Raw genomic sequence first — 21,859 nt, 5'->3', positions numbered from 1 at the left:
CCTTTTCTTTCCTGCCCTGCCAGCAGCCATGCCAGAGCTGGAAGAGCTGCTGGGCAGAAAGAGCACCCAAACCCCTCTAGCAGCCACAGCTGATAGACAGCAGAGGTACCCTAGTTGGCCAAGGGGGCCCAGTGCGGGGGTCTTGGGATGGATGGTGAGTGGCTGTCCCACTTGGTGTTCACTTGCTCTGAGGTGTCACCCAGTGTAGTCCGCACCCCTTACACTGTATTAGTGTTGCCCTCATCCCAATTAATCAATTGTCATCCAACTTTTCAACTGCTTTTAAAATATCCCAGTTTCTCTCTATGCTCTCACTTTCCCCCTTAGCTTACATCAATTGCTGCAAACTGAATCCATAGTGTAAAAATAACTTGTACTCAATTAGTTCAACAGGGGCGAGAGGAGGGGAGGGGAAAGAATCATCTTGCCTTTTCCAGTAGGTTCAGGAAAAAGCAAACTGCAGCATCCTCTCCTAAGCTCTCTTCATTGATAATGTTTTCATCTTGGCTGCACTCTGATGTTACTTGCCCACACATGTCAGAATATATGAATTCATCAGTGAAATGTTGGAGGGTGCTCTCTCAGCCTCAGGGGAAGGCAATGGCAAACCTCCTCTGAACAAGTCTTGCCAAGAAACCCTTGTGAAAAGTTTGCCTTAGGGTCTCCATAAACTGGAAATAACTCGAGGGCACACAACAACAACAGCAGTAGCAGCCGCAGCAACAACAACAACAACAAAATGAAGTTGTATGGCACACAGAGCTTTATCCTCTCGATAATACCCACCATTCCCTGCTGTCTGAAATCCAGGGACTGGACCCAAGACCTAGAGCTACCAGTAAAAGGAAACCAGTAATTTGTAAGAATATCTTTACTGCCAGGAGGGGGGCAAATGTGAATTTTGAGTTCAGACCATGAGGGCACACCTTTTCCTTTACAGGTTTCACAAAGGGCACATTTTTAACAGGTACAGTTCTATCACCACAATGACAGGGCAAACTGCACACCAGGAAATTTCACCTTCCCTACACCTTTTGAGATTGGCCTAAATACCCCAAAGGTACCAGATCCTGTCTGATCTTGGAAACGAAGCAGGGTTAGTACTTGGATGGGAGACCGCCAACACAGCAAGTGCTGTAGGAGATATTTCAGAGGACACCTCTGAGTATTCCTTACTTAAGAAAACCCTATGAAATTTGTGGGGCTACTACAAGTAAATAGGCAACCTAAAGGAGCACGTAAGCATACACGTATGTACACCTTTTCAAAAGAGCCACTGAGGAGCCACTGTTAGCTCAGTACAAGGCATGCACCATTTTTCTTCATAAACAAAACATTGTTTGAAGGCCAAAGAGAGATCCATGGATGTCACTTACGAAACATGGCACACTCATATAGACACACACATATGTACACACCAACCCAGCCACCCACTCACCCACCAAAGAAAACCAAGCAAGAAGAGGAGTCGGCCATGGGGGAGTTTTACTTCAGGTTGCGTTCTGAGAAGCCTTTACATCATCTGGCAGGATTTGCAGAGATATGTGGCTTGTGAAATATTCATCATGCCTCTCTATTTGGGACATGAAATTGCTCTAAATTACACTAAATATTTCATTGTAGGGGCTGAGGAACAATCTCACCACTTGAGGGCTGACACGCAAAAATGGAACACTGTGTGTGTGCATATGTGTGTGTCTTAAAGGCATGAAGCTATATAGGGGCTCAGCCTTTCTCGCTGTACATTTGGATCTGGGCAGGCTGAGAGATTTAAAGGAGATGACAGAAACACACTGGGAAAATTCGGTGAGGTTGGGCACTGTTGTCAGGCATCATGGACACCGAATCTCTGTCCTCTGCTGCCATGCTCTGTCCCTTTGTGGCTCCTTTAGTTTTCTCATGCTCACTTCCCTTCATTCTTCTTCTCTTCCTCCCACCTCATTGCACCACCGCTCAATCTGAGCAGTTCTCCTTAACACATTGTGAAAGGAACATTTCTGGCCCTGTGTCTTGTTGAAAGCAATTCTTCACTACATTAAATGTGTAGGATCTGGAAGGTGCCATGAATGCTCCAGCATCTTTCAAAGGCTGATGAGAATGAGCAGACTTTGCTGCAGCATGGTGAGTGTGTGCGGTTATACTAGAGTTTGGGTTAGAGAACTGGAGTCACAAAACCAGAAGAAAGTATTGCAAACTATTTGTGGGTGTACAAAATTCACAAAACAGTGATACCATCATACAGGAGAGGGAAAAATTAAGATGATATTACTCACAGGCCCACATTTTGTCAAGATGTTGTAGCTGTTCTCAGTTCAGGTGGTATGGAGGGATGTTGGTGCAGGCAGGCCTCCTCCTCTTTCTGATCATGTGAGGAAATAACATTTAAACTATTAGCAAAGCAAAAAGATACTTCCCTTGAGATCCATGTTGCTTCCAGCCTTTGAAAAGCTACAAGCCTCTTTTTTTTTTTTATTTGTGGGGGGTATAGTCTCGAAGAGAAACGACAACACAGAAAGAACCGCAACCCGGAAACATCACCCAAGGAGACTTTCCGCTGTGCTTTCTGCAACCGAACCTGTTTATCCCGGATTGGCCTTTTTAGTCATCAATGCGCTTTTACAAAGCGTGGGATGAGTCCTTCCTGAATCTTCACGAAGCAAAGCCAGAGAGAGAGACGTTTGCATTTTCGTAATGCACTTATGTGTAATAACACAACATACTAAAACCATTGGCTCAATTTATGTTATAGTCCAAAAGCACATGAAGAATACATCGCTGTTTTAAGATTTACACTTCTGTAAGTAACAGAATTGTGAATAAGAAAAATATACAAATCTATTGCATCTTGGATTACACAACGATTCTGGAAATCAGTACATGCAGCAATAATCAACAATGACACTAATTGTTTCTGACCTTTAGATTGTAAGACTCATTCAGTGTCTTTTTAAAAGCAGTTTGTTCCTATTTGTCAATACCTGTATAGTGTTTTAAGAGTAACTTAAATGTTATTCTAAACTGAGTACTATAACAGTAAATAAATGTCTATGGTCGCTGCGATGTTTAAAAAGTTACTGATTCCATTGCACTGCTCATAATGTTTCAGCTACTTTTCCTTACTTAAAAAAGGGATGTGAGAATGGCATAAAACATGGAAAAGTTCTGTCAATGCCTCTGAAAAATTCCTTCAGAAAGTAACTTTAATAAGCAATTAGAAAGCATTAGTTGTTACTCCAGTAAAAGGACTTTGTTCCCACTCATTGACACAAATCCTGTTGTTGTTCCTGATTAGATCAATGAACAGAATCAAAAGGATTTTTCTATGTGTTGACTCACTATTTAACAATTGATTGAACAGATCTGCTCTAGTTGGCACCAACCCACAGAACGCTAGCTGTTATGCCATTTTTGAAATGTATCTGTATTACACTTTCATTGACAGAGAAAAAGTAACTTGTCACAGTTATTTGTGTCACTTGTGAGTTTTTACTTCCAAACTCTGATGCTTCCCGCCGGTGGAAAAAGAACCCGCAAAAAGCATGTTCTTTTGAAGCCGCAGTGGCGGTGTATGAAGTGCGGACGCCATGCGGCACTTACATAACAATGGCAGCGCTCATGTAAACAGGGCGCCGTTATTGTTACACCCTCGTCATGTGCAAGGGTTGTGGGGCGTGTGGGCACTCCGCCCCCCAGGCAACCCCCGCATGTGCCTGAAAGGCCGGTATGTGCCACACCTTAGTTTGTTTAAACATTTTAGAATGATTTTATATTCCTATAATGATTTTATATTGTTAAATTTATTTTTTCTTTTTAATATAATTTTAATTGGATTTGTAATTAATATAATTTACCTTTAGAATTTGATGATTTATTATTATGTTTGCTGACTGATGTTTATTTGTGTTTTATTATGTTTCTTCTGATGTTTGATCGGTTGATCGTAATAAATTTATATAACCAGGGCTGGCCCTGCTTAGCTTTAAAGATCAGATGAGAACTGGTGCCTCCTACATCGCAAAAACAACAAACATAAAATGAGCAGTTCAATATATTTCAGAACATGATAACCATGTTTAAATATTTGAAAGGGTGTCATCTTCAGGATGGAGCAAGCTTGTTTTCTGGTACTCTAGAGACTAGGACATGGAACAGTGAATTCAAACTACACAAAACTACAGGAAAAGACTCATGGCGATCCTATGGCGAACCTACCATGTGGAGTGTATCTGCAGATCTCCATATATTGTCAGCAGTTTCTATGATGGAAACATTCAGGCATGCATCCTCCTCTGTATTTTTGCTATTATTATTTCATATGACCCATCTTAATGTGTAATAAGAAATTCCATATATCAAACTCTTTCTTACATTTGTTCAAAACACCATTCCATAAACCCACATGATTTATTGGTGGCAAGAAAGATATCATGTTATTTCTTACATTTTTCCTCTCAAGGAGATTAAGATGCCACTGAAGGTCCTATCCCTACATTTTATCTTCACAATGGTCTTGTAGGGAGGAGTATTCAGCCCAAGGTCACCTACTTAGCTCCATAGCTAAGGAAGGATTTGGACCTAAGCTCTCCGTAGTCCAAAACCAACCCTTTGACCACTCCCCACTCTGGCCTCTAAGTCCCTGGAGGTCACATTGTTCATAGAAGCTGGAGCTTACAGATAGCGGTGGACATGCCTAAAGGTGGACATCACCTTATGAAGTGATTCCTTGCCTGATTCAAAGGGATTCCATCCCTGTTTGCTTGTTTTTTAAAAAATCAAAGTTAGAATCCAAATCTCTTACATGCCCAGAGACAGTTTCAAAGTCTCTGCATCACCACCTTAGCACCCGGGCATAGACAGTGAATAACCAGTGGGAAGGGAGTAGGAGCCTTTGCAGATACCTGCAGGAGAAAGAGCTGCAGATGCTGCTTGCAGTATCTTCCATCTTCTGTGCTTTTGGAGGCTCACCTCTCCCCACCCCCATCCCAGAGGCAGCAGCTGAGTGCAGTCTCCACCTGCACGCCTGGCTGCAGCCATCATATCCCATCATCATCTAGCAGCCACAAACCACTTAGACCCTGCTCCTAGCTCCCTCGCCTCACCAAGGGAAAGCTGCATTCCCAGAGCCTGGAATCTTGTCCAGCTGGTACAGTTAAAGGAACAGGTCCCTCACTTTTCCAGGCTCAACCTCCCTTATTATCTACCAGTCTCTGAATTTGCCTTCAGGATAAAAAAAATATTGTACAGCCTGCATAGGTTCTTTCTTCAACATTTCTCATTGCTTGCTTTCCTTCGCTCTACCCTTCAACAAGGAAAGCCAGAAAAGAACTTCTCCAATGACCCTTTTAGCAAGGATGGCACAGTCGCTTTCTCATAGGATATGCAGAAAATCCAGTCTTCTCTTAAGGATGCATTTCTGAGTTGCGAATACTATATTTTACCAGTATTCAAACTGTAAAATATTCACATCTATTGTAATAAAAAGACACGTAGAATGTGGTTGCATGAATATTATGGGCACGCATTAGACAATGCAACAAGTAACATAATTAATAACCCATGTTGTGACCTTTTAGAAATGTGTTTTTAAAAAAAACATTTATTTTTAATGTCTGCTGCTGTACTGCTGCGCAATATAATGTGATGCACATCAACCTTGTTTGTTTCTTTTAAATCTCTGGGAATCCAAACTATATACACTAGCAATGTACCCTAAAGGCACCAGATCCCATCTGATATTGGAAGCTACGCAGGGTCAGTCCTGGTTAGTACTTGGATGGGATATCATCAACAAATACCAGGTGGCGTAGACTGTATTTCAAAGGAAGGAACTGCCAAAACCACCTGAGTATTCCATGACTGGGAAAACCCTATGAAATTCATGGGGTTGCCATCAGTCGATAGTCATTTTGAAGACACATATGTACACACAGACAAAGACGCAGGCACACATATATTAATGGTTCAACTCTCCATGCATTCATCTAAATTTTTAATAAACCTATTAAAAGGGCCATCAAGACTTTATGCTGCAATGGAGTCTACAAGGTACTTCCTTTCAAAACATTTATTAATTGTTTTTTTCTATCATGGACAATTAAAGTCATTATTCATACATCCACCCCATTTTTAAATGATGAAAATACCCTAAAGCAGGGGTTCCCAACCTGTGCTCTGATGAGCCCTTTGGCTTCTGTGTTCACTTCCCAGGTGCTCCAGGAAAATGAAAGAAATAAAAACGGAATGAAATGAAAGAATAAGGATATATTCTTATATATACTCCTAAACACCATTAACTTGTAAGACATAGGGTAGACCTTTTAGAGGCTCCCCCATAAAAATAAGGGCTCTGCAAAAAGGTTGGGAACCCCTGCCCTAAAGTATCATTACATATTTGTTATGCACTCTATGAAGACTGGGGAGTTTATCAGACGCGAGTTTTTGGCGATTTTTCCTCTCTATCGCGCAATGTTAGCGTCACCAACATTGCCCAATAACGTGAAAGCGCAATGTTCTTCCAGATGCCATTCATTTCTATGGGAGCCCGTTATGCAACGCTCCCGTAGTTTAAGCGTAATTCCTCCCCTTTTTGGGCATTGCGGGCAAAAGTGGAAGCCAGCCCATGGTCTCCCGTTATCTTGCGAAATGTGTTGCGAAATGGTTTGGTGTGGTAGGCAGCCAATGCCAAGTTGACTTTGCACTTTGAAGCGCTCTGTATATCCAATGAACAAGCACATCTCAGAATGGAGGCAGGGAAGTGGTACTGATGGTAGGTTTAAAAACCCACAACTGTGTATATGATATGTTTAGCTGGGCATCTCCTTCAGTGTCTGCCTTGGAAACCTTGTACATGCTCCTTTCTTAGGTGAGTGACACAGTGGCACAATGTTACACAACACAGATTGCCATATAGAATTGTGGCCAGACAGAGCAGTTGCCTCTAATTTTAAGAACCAAGGTCAAGCGAAATACCACAGTTCTCACTACCTGCCAGAAACTAAGAAGGTTTAGAGCCAGCCTGACTTCCTTTGGCAAGGAGTTCCCCAGTTGGGATGCTATTAAGAATTTAAACTAACCCAGTACGTTCTGAAATTAAGTGTATCTGTGGCCTGGGACAGACCACCCGAAAAGAGCGAACAGCCAGTGGCCTACTTTCCTCCAGAGGGAATCTGCAGCCACCAAACCGTGTGGCTTCCCTCTGGAGGAAAAAGAACCCAGAAAAAGTGGGTTCTTTTTCCACCACAGGGCGGACGTAATGGCGCACTCATTACGTAAGCGACACACGACGACATGCGGATGCCGCGCATTGCTTACATCACAATATCGGTGCTGTGTACACGGGGTGCCGCCATTGTAACATTGCTGCAGCATATTAGGCTTAGAGACCGTGCGGTTGCCACGCGGTCCCCAACCCTAAAATTGGCGCCAGTATGCCGCTTGCTGGCGGTATGTACCATGCCTGAATTTGTCTTCTGTGTTTCTACATTCTCAGAACTAGCTAAGATGGCCACCATAAATGAACACAGCTGTTGTTTCCAGGACAGGGCTTCAACAGAGATCAGGTGAAAGAAAGAAGGATGTTAGCACTAAATCAACATGATCTTAATGCTTAACTAGTGTAATATTGCTAAAGCACTTTAGCACTTTGACTCTAACTCCTGGATAATATTAATTAAAAAAGAAGCTCAGTGGAAATTGGTGAAAATCAATGTCTGAAATGTTGCATGAGACTAGATGTGACATGTGATCAATGGGAAGGGGGAAGGGAAAGACACAAGGGACTGGGAAGGGAGGGAAACCCAGCATATTTAAGGAAAGAGGCTGGATGCAATTCATGAATAAGGAGATGTGGTCAAAACAAAATGAACTGGAAGCTCTGAAGACATCCAGAGACTTTGGCGCGGTACATACTGCCTGCAAAAGACGGGCTGGGGCTGATTTTAGGGACAAGCCCTAAACCCTAGTACATGTGGGGACTACCGTGATTGTACTGTACAAAGTTCTCCCTGCCCACCTAGCTGCATGTCCCTTGCTGATTTAAGCAAATTACATCTCAGCTTACAACACGAATGCTGATAGTTCATCCAATAGTCCCGCTTTCCCAGTAGAATGTCTGGTGTGCATTGAAGCAATCTGGGAACTTTGCATGGCCCAAGGTTTGACCGGTATTTCTGGGCATCTGAGCAAACAGGTTAATGAATACTATGGGAAAAAGGACAAAATGCCTCCCTTCTCCATGTTATTCCGCATAAGAAAATAATGTTTAACAAAGGTTGCTACACTGGCATAATGGGATAGGATCCTCTCATCTGCTCAGTCTAGAAAGTATGTTCCACTACAATAAAATAACTAAGTTTTAGGATACTTCCACTTTTGTTTGCAACAGAACCTTTCAAAAGCTGCATGAGAGACTGAAATAATAATAATAATAATAATAATAATAATAATAATAATAATTTTTATTTGTATACCACTTTTCCTCCAGATCAAAGCAGTTCACAACATACAATACAACTGGTATAATTTTCCCTGGGGTATATTTGTTACACTATAGAGTTATATCCGTTTCATACCACTTTGATTGTCATGGGTCCATCTTATTGAATTCTGTGATGTGTTCTAATGTGATGCTTAGAATTCTCTCTTAGTGAGCTCTAGTGCAGCTTCTTGGAATGATAATCCATTCACCTTTGGTGGCTATCTACACTACAGAAGGGAACGGATTCTCAGCCTCTCACTTTTCAGTGTCTTGGGAACTATAAGGATAGGATAGAACTCTCTAGCAGAGAATTCTAAGTAACTCAGGGTCTATAAGAAATTCCAAAATCTCTGAGGATCTGTGGTGATCCACAGCCAATGGCGATGGAAGTGGTATGAAACTGATATAAGTGTACAATGCAGATACACCTCTGGCATTGTAGTAATGAAGAGGCTGCCTACATCTATTAAATTTCTAACCAATTACAGCTACTAACTAAAAAGCTATACAGAAGAACTATGATGACATAGAATCTAAGGCCTTGAACTGATGGGCCAAAAGAAGTGGCTTCCAGACTCTTCGGGGACATAGCGTTTACATGATGCATGCCATCAAAGTAGCCCAAAACCGTTCCAATACCATGCTCTGGTGCTTTGCACTGGAGCAAAAAAGAGCCATGATAATCTGGTTCCTTGCAATGGGGCTTGGGTCCTGCAGTGGCAGCCAGCTTTCGCCCATGCCAAAGAAAGAGACTCCACCATCCTCCAAGGGAGTATGTTCCGCTGTGGAAAAGCTCTCACCATCAGGAAGTTATTCCTAATGTTTAGGGGAATTTCTTTTCCTGAATTTGAATTCCACAAGAATCTTGTGGGACCTGAGTAACCCAAGGAGGGATCTGCCTCTTGCAAGGAAACTCCTCTCACCTTCTTAAGTGTTTTAATTATGAGTAAGTCTTTTATCTTTTTCCTTCAAAATAAGGGGAAGGTTCTAGCCAATTGCTTAGTAATAATAAGAAAGCTTGCTTCCTCTGCTTTTTAGCATTCTGGTCAATGAGAGTCAAACCATTAGCAGCACTTAAATAAGTACTAGGCCCTTAATGTTTGTGTGTGTGTGTGTGTGTGTGTGTGTGTGTACACATACATACATATAAGATCCTGCATCAGAGGCCACGATGTGTACCTTTACAACAACAGAGCTATATCACTGACATTACAGGTATAATCTCCCTTATCCAAAATGCTTGGGACCAGAAATGTTTGGGATTTTGGAATATTTGCATATACATAATGAGAAATCTTGGAGATGAGACCAAAATCTAAAAATGAAATTCATTAATGTTTCATATACACCTTATACACATAGCTGGAAGGTAATTTTATACAGAATATTTTTTAAATAACTCTGCACATGAAACAAAGTTTATGTACACTGAACCATCAGAAAGCAAAGGTGTCTCTGTCTCAAGCCCCCATCTGGATAATTTTGGATTATGAAATATTTTGGATTTTGGGTAAGGGAGACTCCTGTCCAAGCAACTATGCTCATGAACTATAATGATGAACAATGGGACACCATGCAAGATGTCCCATTGAGCAATGGAGGCATTGGGAAATATTCTCCATCAGGGCATGTTTTGCATTGGGGACATCGTGCAATGGCTACACTGCTAGCTCTGTTTGCACAATGATCTCGAGTATATAGCTACATCTCCGCTCCCCTTCTGAGAATATGAGTGTTGTGTGACATCGTAATTCACCTTTAGATGATCATAAGTACTTAACAAAATGTCCATTTTTGTCTATTTGTAAATTAATAAGCAGTAGTTAAATTAATATCAAACAAATTAGGTTGTTTGTACTTGAATTTTGGAAGAACTAAATACCCTGAAGGGAATCAGATCCCATCTGGTCTTGAATGCTTGCAGAGTCAGGCCTGGTTAGTATGTGGATGAGCAAAGACCAAGGGATACCAAGTGCTGCATGCTATAATTCAGAATTCAAACCACCTAAGACAATGTTATGAAATTGATGAGGTTGCCATAGCATAGCCCATAACTTGAAGATGCATACATGAACAGAGAGATTTGAACTCTGACTGTGGCCTATTTTACATCATACAATTATAGCACTCTGATACTACATCAACTGCCATTACTACATCTCACGGAATCCTAGAATTTGTAGAACTCTGCGAAAGAATTTTAAGTACTTCATAAAACTAAAAGTCCCAGGATTCCATAGGAAGGAGTCGTGGCAAGTGAAGTGGCATGAAAGTGTTGTAACTGTGTAATGTGAAAGATGTTGCCCTAATTACTCCCTACCCCCATGGTATGTTTGGACTAGGACAATACAAAATCCTGGGTGTGTTGAGGAAATACACTATAGTTCATTGCTAAAGCCCTGGGCAAAATAAACAACATCTCCAAGATCAGCTCAGAAAGGTGTAACTCAAAAATGGAGAGTATATAATCTTCCATTTGTTGTCAGAACTCCCTTCGGTGGAAAGGAATGATGTGAGTTGCAGTCCAACCCTTGTTGCTGTTAGTTGCTCTGAGGTTGGTTCAACCTATGATAATTCTATGAATGAGAGACCCCCAAGAGTCCTAGTCATCAACAGACCTGCTTAGATCCTTCAGACTCAGGGCTGTGACTTGCTTCCTTGAGTCAGTCCATCTGTAATGCAGGCTTTGTCTTTTACTACTGCCTTCCACTTTACTAAGCACTACTGTCTTTTCTAATTAACCATGTTATTTCATGATAACATGCTCTGGAAACCATGCCCTATGAGGAGCGGCTTAGGGAACTGGGTATGTTTAGCCTGGAGAAGAGAAGTTTAAGGGGTGACATGACAGCCATTTTTAATTTCTGAATGAATGCCATATTCAGGATGGAGCAAGCTTGTTTTCTGCTGCTACAGCAACTAGGGAGGATATCATATGACTGAAATTGGAAGTATAATCCAATGTCATCCTGAATGCAATCATGCGTATTCATGTTATTGCGCGAAAGGTTACCACAAGTGATCGCTGGCAGTCCAAACACACTCCAAACGCAATCATGCATCAATCCACAGTTAAGTAAATTCAGTGAACTAGCGAAGTCACAAACCCTATTCTTAGGCAACTTTGCACTCAGTGCACTGTTGTTTGGTGTGATATGCATGTCTCCTTTGGTCCTGCCCCCCCCCCCAATCTGGAAGGGGGGGTTCCCATGGAGCTATGCTGCAATTCTACTTCAATTTTGCTTCCACTTGTCCTTCAGCATTGCTGAGTGGGGGCTGCTGCCTGCTAATTAAGAGGCATGGACCGGGAGCTATTGGATAACCATTATATGCTTGTTTTAACGTGAATAAAGCATGTTCTTTCAACCATTCTCCCCGCCCCCCTCCAACCTCTTTTGTAAATTGTGAAGTTCCTTGGTTCCTCTCTCTCACTCGCCTAAATATGCTATGCTCCAGTCATCTGGAGTCTCACTGAGCATGTGCACGGGTGCCAATTCACAATTAATAACCCACCAATGTGATGGCTTACTTTGCACAGAATCTGGGTTGCGCTCGAGGAGGCCATTATAGCGAATTTAAGATGTGATAAGTAGTCATGTAATTGCATGAATTTTTGAATTGACCTCACTATCTTCTCTTTCGAAGTTGTGAGCCTCCCGTCCTGTTTGACAAACTCCTAGAACATGGTCAATGGATTCAAGCTATAGGAAAAGAGATTCCACCTAAACATTAGGAAGAACTTCCTAACGGTAAGAGTTGCTTGATAGTGGAACATACTTCCCCAGAGAGTGGTGGAGCCTCCTTCTTTGGACATTTTTAAACAGAGGGTGGATGGCCATCTGTCAGGAGTGCTTTGATTGTGTATTCCTACATGACAGAGGGTTGAACTGGATGGCCCTTGTGGTCTCTTCCAACACTGTGATTCTGTGTCCTAAGTACTATAACCTCAGTTTAGTCTACATAATAAATGATGGACTACATAACTGGGAGCAGAATGTGGAAAGCTCCATCCCGTCTGCAAAAATATGGTCAGTAGACCCATTCAATTAATGTGAACCTGGTAAATCAACACTTATTAGGCAAGTTCTATTGATTCAGTTACATCTGTTCTAACCAGGACAAGCAACTAGACTAAAGATGCCTCTCTGAAATGCTGCAGGATCACTGCAAGCCTACCAAGCCAACGTTCTCACAGTCTCCATATGGAACAGTTTTCTCCATTATGAAAGGGACCCTTCTTTCCATCACTACAACCTTTTAAAGTATAATTTCTTCCTCCTTTCCAAAATCTTCAATTTCTTTATCTACTCCTCTGCCTCTAAAATGTGTGCCTTGTACTGTTCTTCTGCTTTGTTGTTGTTGTGTGCCTTCAAGTTTTTTTCCGACGTATTGCGACCCTAAGGTGACCCTATCATGGGGCTTTCTTGGCAAGATTTGTTCAGAGGTGGTTTGCCCTTGCCTTCCCATAAGGCTGAGAGAGTGTGACTTGCCTAAGATCACCCAGTGGGTTCATATGACTAACTAAGGGCCCGAATAGACAGACCAAAATAAAACTGTTTTGGGTCACTTTGGAGGTATGCTGTTTAAATGATGCATGCGTCCTAAGAGGCCAGAAGCCGCGCTAAAGCCACACTCCCATCTTAAGAACTGGATGCATGTGTCATTTAAACAGCATACCTCCAATGTGACCCAAAGCAGCTTTATTTTGGCCTGTCTGTTCAGGCCCTAAGATTCGAACCCTGGTCTCCAGAGTTCTAGCCCAATGCTCAGACCACTACACCATGCTTGCTCTCACAGCAGTTCTTCTGCTATCTTAATGTGAATATGAAACCCACACTGGTAAGGAGGACACATTCAGCCTTCTGTGGGTTTAGCAATTTAAAAAAAAAAACACCCAAGAACATCTAACACAAATTGGTCATAGATAGCACAAAAGCATCACACATCTGGAAATGTGACATCAAAGACTGGAGTAGAGACTGACACATTGCTCCCCTCTGGTGGATGATGTTGGAGCAATCCTGTACCAGCTGCTTAGTTAACCTCTCCTGGTCTGACCCCTTAAACCCGATGGAAACATTATCAGCCATGTGACAGAATGGACTTCCTTCTCCCTATGCAGCTGATGTTTGGTGAAGTAGAATGGGGAGAAGTTAGTGTCACAATTGTGAGTAGTGATCATGAGTATGAAAGTTATAGATCAATAAATATTGATAACTGTTTCATATTCACAATCGTTACTCAGTCACAATGGTGTCACTATTGCCATGATCGTAACTACCTTCCAAACCTACTTTACTGGGCAGCAGCTGCCTGGGAGAGTCATTCTGCTGGCAATTGGAGCATGGGTGAATGTTTCCATCAGATGGGGGGGGGGGTCAAACTAGGAGATGTTAGTTCATTATGTAGCTGATACAGAATTTCAGCCAATAGGTTGTAGGGTTTGGAAATTTTATTTTTTGGGCTACATTTCCCAATATCTCCTAGCCAACACAGCCAGCTTGGATCTTCATCTTCTGTGGAATGAGTTTTGGGACATTGTAGAATGCATGTATCAAGCTCATGGTGGCCAGCGTGGAGCTCTGTATATGGTACCTTTGCAGATGTACAACAATCTAACTAGAATAGTGTGTCAATATGTATTGTGCATTGTCCATTGCCTCTGCACATTTTGCAATGAAGTGGCAGCTATGTGCATTCATAATTTCTTAAACATTGTGCTATGGTGGTATTTGGTGTAGTGACTGCATAGTGCTAGTATAGTATAACTGCCAATTGATATTTACATTACTTGAGGTGGTGCAGGATCTCAGCCAATGTGTCCTTGACACATAGCAGTCACAGCTGGATTAGGAACAAACCATGTATGTGACCACATGAAGCAACAGGTTTGGGGTGGTAATGGCTACTAACGTTCCTACTCAATTATCTGCTCAAAATCCAAAACAAATCATACACTTCATTTGTAAAACTGCTGGAAACATTGAACTATGTGGCCCGTGCTGCATTTGTGTGTGTTTGTGGTTGTATTTGTAGGAAAATGTACATCATTAGTGGCTACTAAGAAACTGTGTGCATTATCTGCTCACATGTAAACGTATTATCTTATATGACAGAGATAAATCATGCATGTGAGTAGTGCATCAAAGTCACAAGATGGTCTACAAATGTGAAACATTAAAAAGAGAATCTTTCTGACCCTTAAACACGAATATGTTTTATTGGGGATAGATTTGCATGTCCTGTGTAGTCCACCTCATCAGAGCATGAAGTGTTGCTTGAAGAGATACTTATATACATTCTTAGGTATATGAAGGAGAATAGTAATGTAAAAGGCATAAACCTTGATTATCAATTATCTTAACAGTCCAAAGTGTGTGTGTGTGTGTGTGTGTGTGTGTGTGTGTGTGTGCATGCGTGAAGAAGAGAAAATGAGATTACACATTTAATTAACTCTGTGAGTGAGAGATTATAATCAGAAAGGCCAAAACAAATAGAAATGTAAAAATAAGAAGCAGCAGGTATTACCTAAAAAGTGGCCATTATGCAAACCTTGGATGCTAAGGCAGATTTATTTGAATAATGACTGACACATGTCATTAAATTTTAAAAGCCTTTACTCCTGTTCAAGCCACAGGAGATAATCAAACCTCTTGATGAATTCCTGATCAGCTGATTCCTATTGGCATCTGTATTGGAAGTTCTTTTGTTCCAGGGTGGCCATTTTGAGGTTAGAGACAAAACATCCTAGTAGACTGTCCTGTTTTCTTGGTGAGTTTTGAATATCTCCATTTCTGCGGTCAGATTTGTATTCATTTATTCTTCTCTGTAGAGACTGGTCCATTTGTCCTTTGTAAAATGTCCTTTGTAAAATGCAGTAGGGAATTGCTGGCAAATGATAACACATATCATATTGGCATATGTGGATAAAAGGAAAAAGAGAAAGTTATTTAGGAGATGGACAAAAATGGAGGGAGACCATGGAAAGATGCTCTTTGGTTGGAGGTGTTATTTGATCTAGGATTGTGCCTGGCTGGCCAGCAAGCAGTGTGATGAGAAAATAATTTTACAGCAATGGGGAGGGGACTATTCTCCCCCCACATCTGCCCAATCCTTCTTCAACTCAGTCCACCTCATCCTGAATTGAGCAAAAGCATGGAAAGAAATGCAGAGTGGCAGGGAGAGGGAACGCGACATGTGAAGGCCGCCAGGAGACAGGCCATGAAATATTGAGCAGGTTCTCCGGTCTCTGCTCAAGTTGAGATGATGGGATGTGATGCTGGGTCCAAAGCAGGAGGGGGAAGGAGAGGAAGGGAGGTACAGTTGTCTTTGCTGTCCTTCCAAAGATAAATTCACAAAAGCAGCCATTGCTCATTAGAAGCACAGCTCTAACTGAACAGTGACATGGCTGTGGAGAACCATGCCTGTGACAGAGGCACCAACCCAAGACATTTTACTGTCTGAAGTAAAGTACAAGATACACCCACACCTCACCAATTCCATTCCCAGGAACAACAATTGAGTCTGAAATACTGGTGCGGTTGGCATCACTGTGGGCAGCAAGCTAGCTGAGGTGGCACAAAGCCAGCCATGTGGCTGACCCAGTTCTGTCCTGTGATACCTTGCCACCATATATACTCACCACTCCACCTGATACTTCTTGCCTGCCTGCTCAAAGAAATGCTTTAATGCAGCAGTGGTACTATGAGGGTTTGTCAAGTGAGCACAGCAACAGATGTGCATACATGATGTCTGCTAGTGTACGTGGGCCAGGCTAGATTCACAGCTTGGAAAAGTTCCTTTTTTGGAACATAACTCACATGTTGACTGGGCATCCTGAGAGGTGTGGTCCAAACAAAGAAGGATCTTCTTCCAGTTCTAGCTAATATTTCCCTACTTGCTTCATGTAGGGCTTTCTTAAGGGTGCTCTCTATGGACGACTGGGATAAAGGGACTCAGACAATTTGCCCTCAGCAGATAATAAAGAGAGTAGAATTGTTGCTGTTAGGATGCTAGCTCAAAAGGACCGGGATAAAAAGGGTGTCCCCAGAGAAATAGCAGAGAATGGAGTACACCATCCCCCAGCATCCCTTCTTCAAAGCAACCGCTTCACTTTGCCTAGTGGCCACAGAATTATAAAATCATAAAGTTGGAAGAGACCACAAGGGCCATCCAGTCCAACCTCCTGCCATGCAGGAACTCACAATCAAAGTACCCCTGGGAGATAGCCATCCAGCCTCTGTTTAAAGACCTCCAAAGAAGGAGACTCTACTCCTCTCCAAGGGAGTGTGTTTGACTATCAAACAGCTCTTACTCTCAGGAAGTTCCTCCTAATGTTCAGCTAGAATCTCTTTTCCTGTAGCTTGCATTCATTGCTCCATGTCCTGTTCTCTGGAGCAACAGAAAACAAGCTTGCTCCATCCTCAATATCATATCACCTCTTAGCCTTCTCATTTCCAGGCTAAACATACTCAGCTCCCTAAGGCCAGATACTACAGACTACCAAAAAGACAAATGAATGGGTCTTAGAGCAAATCAAGCCTGAGTTGCCCACAAGGCAGCCTGTCAGATCAGAGGCAGCAGCTCAGTGCTACTGGGAAGCAACAGAGGAAAACCTGCTGCCCTCAAGTCCTCTTTGTGTGACATCTGGATAGCCACTGTGAGAAAGAGAGATAGACAGACCTTTGGCCAGGCTCTTGTCATATTGTGATGGTGCCTTGTCTAACTGGGAGGAGGACAGCCTTCCTGAGGGAGATCTTCTAAGCATCATCTCTGTTTAGCTTCCTACCTCTGCAAGGGCATATGCCTTTGTCCCATGGAACAGCTGCTAAAAGGGCTGCATTCTTTTTGCTACTAAAGCTTATGCTGCCATCTATGAGCAGACAGCATGCATGACATGCTCATATTCCTAAATGCTATCAGGCTGGTTTTCTAATGATGTTATTAACAGCCTTTATTCAGGTTCTGCAAACTCAGGGCCAGGATTTTCTTTATTGAGTCAATCCACCTGTAATGCAATCTTCCTTTTTTTAACTCTATCGAGCTTTCCAATGAGTCATATCATCACATACTGTATATACTTGTGCAGTAGCCTAGATTTTAGTCAAAAAAGTGACCCAAAAAAACCTAAGTCAACTTATGCATGGTTCAATGTCAGTATTGTACATTACCTCTTTTTTTTTTTTTTTAAAGAACCATCCCATGGTGATAGGCAAGAGAGTAATTGTTCAGGAAGCACTATTCCCCCTCTACTTTCTCAACCATTCAACCTTCCATAATCACAAAAAGTCAACATGGGTTTCAGAGAAACAAGTCATGCCAGACAAATCTTATCTCTTTCTTTGATAAAATTACCAGCTTGATAGATGAAGGGAATGCTGTGGATATAGTATATCTTGATTTCAGTAAGGCCTTTGACAAGGTTCCCCATGACATTCTTGCAAAAAAGCTTGTAAAATGTGGGCTAGACAAAGTAACTGTTAAATGGATCTGTAATTGGTTGACTGGCCGAACCCAAAGGGTGCTCAACAATGGCTCCTTTTCATCCTGGAGACAAGTGACCATTGGGGTCCCACAGGGTTCTGTCCTGGGCCCAGTGCTATTCAACATCTTTATCAATAACTTGGATGACAGAATTGAGGGCATACTCATCAAATTTGCAGATGACACCAAACTAGGAGGAGTAGCTAATACTCCAGCGGACAGGATCAAAATTCAAAATGACCTTAAAAGATTAGAAAGCTGGGCCAAAGCTAACAAAATGAATTTCGACACAGAGAAATGTAAGGTACTATACTTAGGGCGGAAAAATGAAATGCACAGATATAGGATGGGCGACACCTGACTGAATGAAACTACATGTGAAAGGGATCTGGGAATCCAAGTAGACCACAAGTTGAACATGAGTCAACAGTGTGATGCAGCAGCTAAAAGGGCCAATGCAATTTTAGGCTGCATCAATAAAAGTATAGTGTCTAGATCAAGGGAAGTAATAGTGCCACTATATTCTGCTCTGGTCAGGCCCCATCTGGAATATTGTGGCCAGTTCTGGGCACCACAATTTAAAAACGATATGGAGAAACTGGAACATGTCCAAAGAAGAATGACTAAAATGGTGAAGGGTCTGGCAACCATGCCCTATGAGGAACGACATAGGGAGCTGGGTATGTTCAGCCTGGAGAAGAGAAGGTTAAGAGGTGATATGATAGCCCTGTTTAAATATTTGAAGAGATGTCATATTCAGGAGGGAGAAAGCTTGTTTCCTGCTGCTCCAGAGAATAGGACCCGGAGCAATGGATGCAAGCTCCTGGAAAAGAGATTCCACCTCAACATTAGGAGGAATGTCCTGACAGTAAGGGCTGTTCGACAGTGGAACACGCTCCCTCGGAGAGTGGTGGAGTCTCCTTCCTTGGAGGTCTTTAAGCAGAGGCTGGATAGCCATCTGTCAGAGATGTTTTGATTGAGATTTCCTGCATGGCAGGGTGTTGGACCAGATGGCCCTTGCAGTCTCTTCCAACTCTATAATTCTATGATTTAAGGGGAGCACAAACAGTTATACTTGTTGGAATTCTTTGGCATTATTTTCCTTTGCTTCTTCCTTTAGATCCTTTGCTATATGCCCCTTTTAATCTTGATTTATCCATGGGTCATATCAAAATTCATAATTTTGGCCCCAAAATCTGCACTCAACTTATACATGAGGTTGACTTAGGGGCTGGACAGGCCGCCCCTTTTAGTGCTGGACTGGGGCCTTGGCAACTACGTGCCACAGCCCTGATCTCTCCTTTCCACAGCGCAAAAAGGAGCCACAAAAAGCGGCTCCTTTTTGCACCCTGGCAAGGGCACCACAGTAGTGCCAGAGGAATGCTGTCACCATGTGGAGCAGCATGTAGTGTCACGCCAGCTTGGGGGCAGAATCAGGGTGAGCGTCATGTGGACACCATGTCCCAACTCCACCCCGAGGCTGGCCTTAATGGCCAATCTGTTGAGCCCTATAGTCTATATATATGGTATATCCAAAGTATGATAGCCTTAGTTTAATCATCTTGGCTTCTATGATCCATTTATTTGTTTTTAGCAATGTTGCCCTCCTAATGTTCCTGCAACTCCCATTAGTCCCAGCCAGCACAGTTAAGAATGATGGTTGCTGGGACTTATAACAGTGGGCCCTCTCCTTATGCGGGGATCCGTTCCAGATCCCTCCGTGTAAGGGGAAATCAGTGTATGCTGGAGCCCCATAGGAAGTAATGGGGCTCGTGCCTGAGGCGCTCCATTGCACTGTGGTGCGCACACACCACGTGCGCGTGGCTCGTTACTTCTTCCAGGGCGCAAGAGAGGCAGTTCCTCCGCAGCTTTCAACGTATGCTGAAAGCCGGGTATGGTGCACCCATGTAAAATGCAGGCACCCTGTACAACAACCTCTGGAGGGCTGCACTTTGTTCATCCCCTGGCATAAGGAGAGAAAGCATAAACATGGCATGGCTCAGGCTTGGTGTATTGTCTTTGATTTCCGTACTGAATGGGCCATGAGGAAAAAGGGGTGGCAGGGGAAACAGCTGCCCCTGGCTACTGCAGGGAGCCATCTTACCAGATCTGTTCCCATGGCCTGTTGCCCTTCCTGTTAGTGCAGCTTTTGGGGAGATGCCAGGAGACCATTGGAAGAAACTCTCAGAAATTATACTGGGGGAGGGGAGAAGGGGAAAGAGGAAAGATGCACTAGAACAACGTCTCCAATCTTGTACGCACTGCCTCTTCCTCCTCCTCCTCCTCCTCCTCCAGGCAAGTGGCCAGTGCGCTTGTCTGGCAGAGCTGCAGCCAAAGAGAGTGTTCACTTCTCACTTCCTGGTTTCTTTCACCTTGAATTGATTCCAGATTTGGAGTTCTAATCTCAATGGGATGGAGTGCTGTTTGGCCAGCAATTGTTCCAGTTCTGCAGGAATTTCATTCTTGTTGTGTGCCCCCAAGTCATTTTTTACTTATGGCAATGATAAAATGAGCCTATCAAGTTTTCTTGGTAAGATTTGTTCAGAGGAGGTTTGCCATTGCCTTCCCCTGAGGCTGAGAGTATGTGACTTGTCCAAGGTCAACCAGTGGGTTTCATAGCCAAGCGGGGAATCATATCCTGATCTCCTGAGTTCTAGTCCAATGCTCAAACTACTCTGTCATGCTGGCTAGCATAGCCCCAATTAATCCTCTGTCACCCCACTTTTTCAACTGCTTTTAAAATGTCCCACATTCTTTAAACCTCCCCCCCACCACTTACCCTCTTTGTCCCCAGTTTACTTCAATTGCTGAAAACAGAGTTCAAAGTACAAAAGTAGTTTGAACTCAGCAGCCAGGAAAGGGCAGGGGGTTCTTTCAGTAGAATCAGGCAAAAACAAACTGCTGTAGCCTATCCTAGTTTGTGTGTTCTTCTGCATTAATAATTAGAATAATAGAATCATAGAGTTGGAAGGGACCACAAGGGCCATCCAGTTCAACCCCAATCTGCCATGCAGGAACTCTCCCTACCCCAAATCTCTTTAGATCTATCCAGACTGCACAGTTATATCAGTTTAACTGCATGGTCTCATCCTATGAATCAGGGATTTGAATTTTCATGAAGTGGAATAATATAATCATGGGGATGGAAATAGTTAAAGATTTCCCATACCTTGATCAAACAATGATCAGAATGGAGATTGCAATCAAGAAATCAGAAGAAGAATAGGAAAGGGGAAAGCCTTTCCTGTGAAAAGGGGCAGCATTTTGCCGTTTCTTTTAGTGTCGGAGAAAGACTGGATCGGGGCCATGACATGTAGTTGCCATGGCCCCGATCTAGCACTGAAGGGGTGGCAGCAGGCCACTCCAAAGGGGAGGTCTGTTTAGCCCCTCACTCTCTGCAATGCTAAAAAATTGGGATCTGAAGGGAAATATCATTGGGTTGGGGTAGGGCAGACTACGAAATAGTAATTTGCCCAAGGTCATCAAAGTCATTTCTTCTTAAGTTACCTGTACAGGAGGATTGGCATATTTCTTCCTAGTGTGCCAGGGAGCAGCAACATATTTGTGCCCAGTTGTTTCTTTCTCTCCTGGAAGCAATCCAGCGATTGGCAGCTGTTGATTTGTGGATCAATACCAGTCCATGGACTACCATTCTGAGTAGCACTAGTCTAGTAAGCTTCATGTATGACTGGAGATTTCAACCCAGGTCTGCAGTCCCAGTCCATGCTTTTACCAAACCATTGCACTAACTCTATTTCTTTCATGAATACAGTCAGCCATCCATATCCACAGATTCTTTATCCACAGATTCAAGCATCTATGGCTTGGAAACATTTTAAAAATATAAAAATTCCACAAAGCAAATCTTGACTTTGCCGTTTTATATAAGAGACACTATTT

Source organism: Sceloporus occidentalis, unplaced genomic scaffold (assembly GCF_023333645.1).
Source record: "Sceloporus occidentalis isolate IW3139 unplaced genomic scaffold, rSceOcc1.0.p SCAF_9, whole genome shotgun sequence".
Lineage (NCBI taxonomy): Eukaryota > Metazoa > Chordata > Lepidosauria > Squamata > Phrynosomatidae > Sceloporus > Sceloporus occidentalis.
This window is presented reverse-complemented; position numbering follows the sequence as displayed.